The sequence below is a fragment of the Lepisma saccharinum genome (assembly GCF_977018435.1).
Source record: "Lepisma saccharinum chromosome 12 unlocalized genomic scaffold, izLepSacc3.1 SUPER_12_unloc_1, whole genome shotgun sequence".
Classification (NCBI taxonomy): Eukaryota; Metazoa; Arthropoda; class Insecta; order Zygentoma; family Lepismatidae; genus Lepisma; species Lepisma saccharinum.
The window spans coordinates 11760802-11768205 of record NW_028142891.1 but is presented as its reverse complement, the minus strand read 5'-3'; the positions used below and the strand labels follow the sequence as shown (position 1 = coordinate 11768205).

Sequence of the window (7404 nt, the reverse complement as noted above, 5' to 3'; positions counted from 1 at the left end):
AGCTTTTAACGCAAGTCTGAAGATTTTAATGTTTTATATTTTATGATTTTATTTAAGCAACGTTAGAGTTGTTATGTGTAACGATAAGGGGCTGTACCCCGTATAATGTGACGGGTGCAAAATAGCCTTAGTGCTGACGCACCCAAAATTTTAAATTAAAATCAAATCAAGGATCACTCGTTCAACTGGATTGGCCGTTTTTGAAAGAAAAAACACGTTATTTGTAGTTAACCGAGAATAACAAAAGTAATTTATTTTGGTAATGTCTGAGGTCCGCTTTAAGGAAAATATAGCACCGACACAATATTTTGGCACTTAGTATGAAAAAAATGTTAAAAGTCCGTCCTGGGGCAGTTTTTGCCCGTTCCGTTTGTTTTCTCCAGAAAATGGCAGAAAAATGTATTTCTGGGTAACCGAGAAGATCAAAACTATGGATTACGTTAATGTCGGACATCCTCTTTAAGGAAAATATATGGCTCTTAGTATGTAAAAAAAAAAAAATCTCTCGTTCACCTGGATTGGAGTTTTTTTAAATTTCTAATTAACGCAGAAAGATGAAACTTTGGATTTTGGTAAGGTCTCACCTCCGCTTTAAGGAAAATATAGCACCAACAAGGAAATGAACGGATTTACGAGTGTCTGCGTTCAGGCAGTAGTTGCAATTAGGCTAGCCACAAAACGCCCTGTTGCAATTAAACCAGCTGTGTAGCAAACCCCCAATACCCGGTGTCTTAAACCTAAAATTGTAAAGTTCGGAGTTGGAACTAGCGAGTTTGACTCCGTTTCCGGCAACTCTGGGAGAGTGGTTAGAGTTTCAACGGTTTCGTTCTCCCCCGGATTCAGGCCTTCCAACTCGATGCAGCCAACTTCGTCTGCCTGGTGAGGCAGGACTCGCAAGAATCCACCTTCTCCCTCAAAATTGTCGATGGGTGCAACAGCATCGCTGCTCACCGAGGTGCACTGCTCTTCAGGTTCCTCCATAAAGCTCAAAGAACTGTGCGCAAAGTAGCACAAACCCCAAATGCAACAGAGAGAAGATGCCACGCTTCATTTTGTAAGCGAAGGTAATGGATGCCAAAATCCAAACATGGAGTCGCAAAGATCAGGGTGTCCTCTGGAGACCGTGGCTTGTGCTACATAACAACGCGAACAACTTTAGGCGATGGGGAGCTGCATCTGTGAAATCAATTTGATTGCATCACCACTCACCCCCGTCTTCGCGATTAGCGAAAAGTGTCAGAATAGCGAATTAGAAATGAACCACATGAATGGAATGAATGAAATTAATTCTAGGACGGTAAGGCTAATCGGGACTTTATCTACAGTACGAAGCACTATGTGTTTCGAACCCGTGTCCCCTTTATTACAAAGCGTCCAGCTACTGAAATAAACTATCATAATTAATCATTTGTGTAGTTACGTTGTTGAATACGTAATTCATTACATCGAACCTTCCTTTTACCTATACATCCTGATGCCGACCTCCGTGGGGTAGTGGTTAGCACGACAAATCCCGGTGTATCATCGGTTGTCCTTATCTTGGCAATTATCCGTCAATCAATCAACATCCTGGATGCAGGCACTTGTAATAGTACTCTTTCCATAAGGATAGGTCAAGTTTTTTTCACAGAAATATTAAATTGCAGGTAGATTCTTACACATCATTAGAAAAATAGTAATGTAAGTAATTTCCATGTTTTATTGCGTAATCTATACAATGCCTCACAAAAATAGCAATTACGTTAAACAATGATACCTAGAGTACACTTACACGATTAAAATAAGGAGAGCACCACTTGTCGGAAAACATTTTGCCTTATCAACAGTGATCACAACAAAGATGAGAGATATTGGTTGAAAATACATTTGTTCGCACTTGAAGGATTGATCTAACCTTATTTCAAATTACACTAAACATGAGAGAAAATGATTAAAAATACACCAAATGCATTTGTTCATACTTGAACGATCGATCTAGCCTTATTTCAAAATACACTATAGATGAGAGATAATGATACATTTGTTCAAACTTATTTCAAATTACACTGTGCCACAACACAAACTGAAACATACACGTGTCAATTTCACAAAGGCTGAATGTCCTCATTTCTTATTGCATCCGAGTGTGGTGGGATTGTTGGCTTCCTCAGCATGTTTTGAAGGGTTACCAATGTTAAAGAACTCTGGTAGGGACGCGTGTAAAACTTGTGTTTTCAGCCATGGTGAGCGAATGGCTCATCAAACCTGCCAGATCGTTCCTTTCGTTCGGCGCTTGGGAGTGTACAAGAGAAACAGCTGTCTTTCTCATAACCCTGGAGGTAATCTTGGTGTTGCACCCAGCCTGGGCCCATATACTCTGTATTAGAGATGTGTCGTTCGTGAACGACCCGTTCGAAATGAACGAATCAGTCGCGTGAACGAAAAGATCCGGTTCAGTGTTTTCAAGCGAAGTCGTTCACGGATCTCAAGCGGGTCACTCCAAACACAAAGCCAGCCACAACCCTGCCTCCACTACTCTGGCGTTGAACATTGGTCGAAGTAGCCTTGGGCGAAATTAAAAGAAAGCAGACGGGAGCGTTTTTGGAGGGAAGTTGAAAGCCAGCAGAAGGTCGGAAAGGGGGGGGGGGTGAAAGGGAAGAGAAGCTAAATATCACAAGACCACTCTCTCGAGTCTGGACCTCGACCTTTAATTCCGCGCATCAACCAAACTCATTCACTGCGCAGTGCAGATCTTTCGTTCACGGATCCCAGATGTCTGGCAGACCCGTTTTCTTTCACGGCTAACTCGTTCAAAGCGACCGGGAGAAAATCTTGGGATCCGGATCCTTGGGTCTCGGCGTCGGCTCGCCCACCCTCCTTGTGGCATGCAGAAATCGGACAAAATAGCATGCAGCCAAAGGAAAGGAAGTTGACCACTAGCACGTAGTGACAGGCTGCCTGGCGTTGGGATGGTGGCGGTGCATTATGTGGAGACGCCCCGCTAGGCTAGCCTGCCTCAACTATCTCACAGATTTATTTTTGTTTCTTTGAAGTCCACTTTATGCACATTAAGACTAATCGGGATTGGACCTACAGTTAAACGTGGGATCCGAACCACTATATGCGTCCACCGGTAATCGAACCTGGGACCCCTTTATTACAAGGCGACGATGCTACCCCTGACATTTATTTATTTTATTCTTGCTGCAGATATATATGTAATATATATATTCAATTTGGAATTCTAATTTTGGAACGAAAATATTGATAGGTACATATCACAGGAATACATTAAATCTGAGCAAAATGAAGTTTACTTAATTTACGTCAGTTTCCTGCCTGTTTAAGCAGCATTATTAACTGGACACAACATTAAAAACTGGATGGAACAGCATTTCAAGACAATATATGAATTTGATTGTTGCCGATTGTTATGCAATAACAATTTGTACATTCCTGCATTTTGTCCCAAATTCTGTAAATACAACTAGGGACCTTAATTTTTTGCTTTTCAAAATTTGTATTTTCAAAGAAATTCGTACTTTATATTAAAAACAAAACTTTGCAATTGATATCTTATTTTTATTCTAAGTTTTTGCACTCACCACAGAACGTGAGCAGCAAAATTCACCAATTAATAAAATATAATGGAATACTCAATGATGTTATGCACTTGTGAATATTGTCGTATGACTTATAAAATTATTATTTTCTTATAAAGAAAAGAGCACCATAATAAAATGTAAAATTACTCACCAAAGATGTCAATGTGTGTGAACTTCTCAACGTGTTCCTGTACAGTACAAAAGTTCTGCGAGTTTTTTCAAGCACTGCACTAAGATATATACATAGACACACGCATACACACATACACACAACTGTTCGTGTAGTAAAAGTTATATTTACATTATTGTTTTTATGTCCTTATAATGTCCTGAAGCACCTACTTTAAATTTGAATTGAGAAACAAAATCTGTGATACTTTAGCAGGCGCTAACCTACTTCGTCTGTCACACAGAACTTGTTCTGCCTTTGAGAATATTCTTTCACAAGGAACAGATGTAGCGACAATGCACAGTCTCTTCTTCACCACTTCAAATATTCGCGGATAGAGAAATTTTCTTTCATTCCACCACAATAGGGGGTCCTGTCGTCTATTTATTAGTGGTTCTTGCATGTATTTGTCCAATTCAATGATTCCTGCTGCGGTGGGATTGGTGTCTTTCCTTGTCTGCTTCACCTTCGTGTCGAACTCTTCCCATAAAGATGAAGAGGGAATTGCATCTTCAGTGGAATCATCCACCACACGCTGAATTGTAGAGCTTTCGCTTGCTGGGCGGGAAGCGCAAACTTTCTTACTTAGCACTGCGCTTGCAGCCTTGCATTTCCCCTCATCCGCAAATCCCTGTGTTTTGAATCGGGGATCCAGAAGAGTTGCTTGAGCAATTAGCTCACTCTCTTCTAGATCCCGAAACCATTTAAACAATTCAGCTTTCAATTTCTCAACCATTTTCACAACTTGGGCCTGCAAGTTTGTATCATTTTGAAACCTGCATTTTAATTCCCATTGCCTTGGAAAACAGGATGATGTTTGAAAGTGAAACAGACTGCTCTGAACTGATTTCCCTTGTCACTTCATAGAATATTTCAAGCACAGCTGTTGCACTCTCAACTACCTCCCACTCTTGTGGAGACAAGACGTCCAAGTCGCTGCTTACCAGTGCAAGGGTTGATATCACAGGTTCTTTATTTTGTAACATCCTACGCAGCATATCGTAAGTGGAATTCCACCTAGTTGGCACATCTTGCTTTAGTTTTATTGGTTCGAACCCCATTTGTCGTTGTATCGAACTAAATTTAGCTTGAGAGTGTGAACTTCTTTTAAAGAATTCCACAATGGATTTAATTTTGCTGATGATCTCCCGAATTTCCTTGAGCCCTTCCTGTACTATTAAATTTACAATGTGAGCAAAGCACCCTAAATGTCTCCCAATTATTAAGGCGAATTGCCTTCTTGATGTTTGGTGCGTTGTCACTAACTACAACAATTATTTTATTTTCCACCCCCTCCATTCCCTAGCCACGCCCACGAGAAGCGATGCTATATTTTCTGCTGTGTGCCTGGCAGAAAAAGATACACATCCCGATAAATATGACGCCAGCTGAGTTCTGTCATCAATAAAATGAGCTGTTACAGCTAAATAGCTGTCATTGTTTACAGATGTCCACCCATCCGTTGTTAGGCACACAGCAGACGCTTTGCTCACTTCCTCCTTCACAGTTTCAAGTGTAGCTTGGTATAACTGTGGCACCAAACTACACGAAATTGTCTTTCTACTAGGAAGAGTGTATCCTGGGCACAACATCGTTACGAATTTTTTAAATTGTCTGTCCTCCACGATGCTGAAAGGATGATATTCTTTCACAACCATGGCTGTTAATTGCCCATCCAATTCCTTCCTTTTTTTAACGGTACAGGTTTGTTTACATTAACATACTCGGACATATCAGCCTGCAGAGGCCGTTTACGGCCAGTGTTCACAGTTACAGATGACCCCGGAGAACTTTCAATTATCTTTCTCTTCTCACTGCTGCGTTATCACTGGCGGCACTATCAGCGTGCTGCGTTATCACTGGCGGCACTATCAGCGTGGCTTGTCGATTGCTGAAAGTTTTTGCTGGTTGACGGTACGTCCATTGTTCTTTGGAGAGGCACGGTTGGATGTTTCAATTTCAAATGTCGGGTTAAATTCCCCGTGGATCCTCCACTAACACTTACAACTTGAGAACAGTACTTACATTTTATCTTGTTGCTCCCAGCCTCGATAAAATGGTTCCAAGCTTCGCTTCTTTTTCTGGAAGACATATTGCACTAAAGCAGAAGTATCCGCAGTACCCACTCTCTATATTACAGATTGTAATACAAAGGTAAACAACAATAAACCGAAATTGTCGCTAAGCCTCCTCAATTTCAACGCACACACACACACCTCACACGCAATTTATTAAAACTCAAAGGTAAGCACCGCAACTAAGCACCACCACTCCAGCAAGGCATCAAGGAGCAAACTAGAAACTTGCAAGAATGAGACGTTTCGCGCCCAGAAACACGATACTCCCCTAAAACTGAAGGAAGAAGAAAGGAAATACGAGAGCGGTGGTCATCTTGCAACTGAACGGAAGTTCACATTCCAGAGCACTCCACAGCTGGCAAAGCGTTTCGAGGAGCACGATTTTCTCTTTTGACGAGAGAGACCGAGAACGAGACATTCATTTATAAACTCGAGACGACACCGAGAACAGTTTAAAGTGGTATCCGAACCATTACGTGCGACCACCGGGTATCGAACCCGGAATGCCTTGATTACAAGGCAACGACGGTACCACAGCACCATCGAGGAGGCCCACACCTCGAGACCGAGAACGAAACAGGCATTTACAACTCGGGTCGAGACCGAGACACTGACAAGTCTCGCCTGATCTCGATAACATCCCCAGAGGTAATTTTAGACACAAAACCCTGAAACACTTCTTTACTGAAAGACTACGAATCTACCAACTGAAAATAAATATAAATTATGGCAAAGTCCCACCTCAATTTAATATATACAGTTATAGCCTAAGGCATATTTTGGGGAAAAAAAACATTCAAATAAAATTCGCGAAAATTTCGGAAATGTAGATGGGTATTTGAAAAAAGGATAGATAAAAAAAGAAGAAAACGCTGGTAGGTCCGGTACGGAGAATATACAAAAAAAGATCCTGGCATGTGAACTGAGATAGCTACGTAAAAATGATATTAGAATATAGGAAGAAAATGTGCAAGAAAGCAACAAAGAAAGAAGATAATGTAAAACAATTTTCAGAATGTGATTGACAATAGTTCATTAGAATTTCCTAGTTCTTCCACTACTTACTTATACTTATACTAACACTACGTCACGAGCCGCCCCCTTGGCGAAGTGGTTAGCATGGCACACTACGACGCCAGGGGTTCCGGATTCGAATCCGGGCCTGGGCATGTGTGTTTATGTGTCCCGAACAAAGTTTAGCCAAAAACCCTGATGTTCAAGAAGTCGCAACCAACAAGGATGTGGACAACAAAATACGCATCACTTGTGTCTGTTGACGTTCTCTTTCAACTTACAAGTATCTGCTTAGTGACCGCAGATGTAGCCTCACTCAGAAGAACATAGAAATTTTGAATGTAATCTCTTTTAACAGTTTTCTAGATGACTAATTCTAAGCAAGTAAGAAGAAGCATGTTTTTCTTTGTATCTTTCTAATGTATCAGAGAATTTTCTTTGCTTAGTTATATTAAACGATTTAAAACCAGTGAATACTCTGTGTGTTTATACAGACAAGTTGAATCATATATGTATGCACTGCTCACAATAAATTTTACATCTGAAAATTAGCACCTAT

General features: G+C 40.8%; 1 pseudogene; it reads right to left on the bottom strand.

Annotated features, from left to right (window-relative positions):
- Positions 1 to 645: 645 nt before the first annotated feature.
- LOC145982174 (E3 SUMO-protein ligase ZBED1-like) lies at positions 646 to 5345 on the bottom strand (annotated as a pseudogene).
- Between the last annotated feature and the right edge of the window lie 2059 nt (positions 5346 to 7404).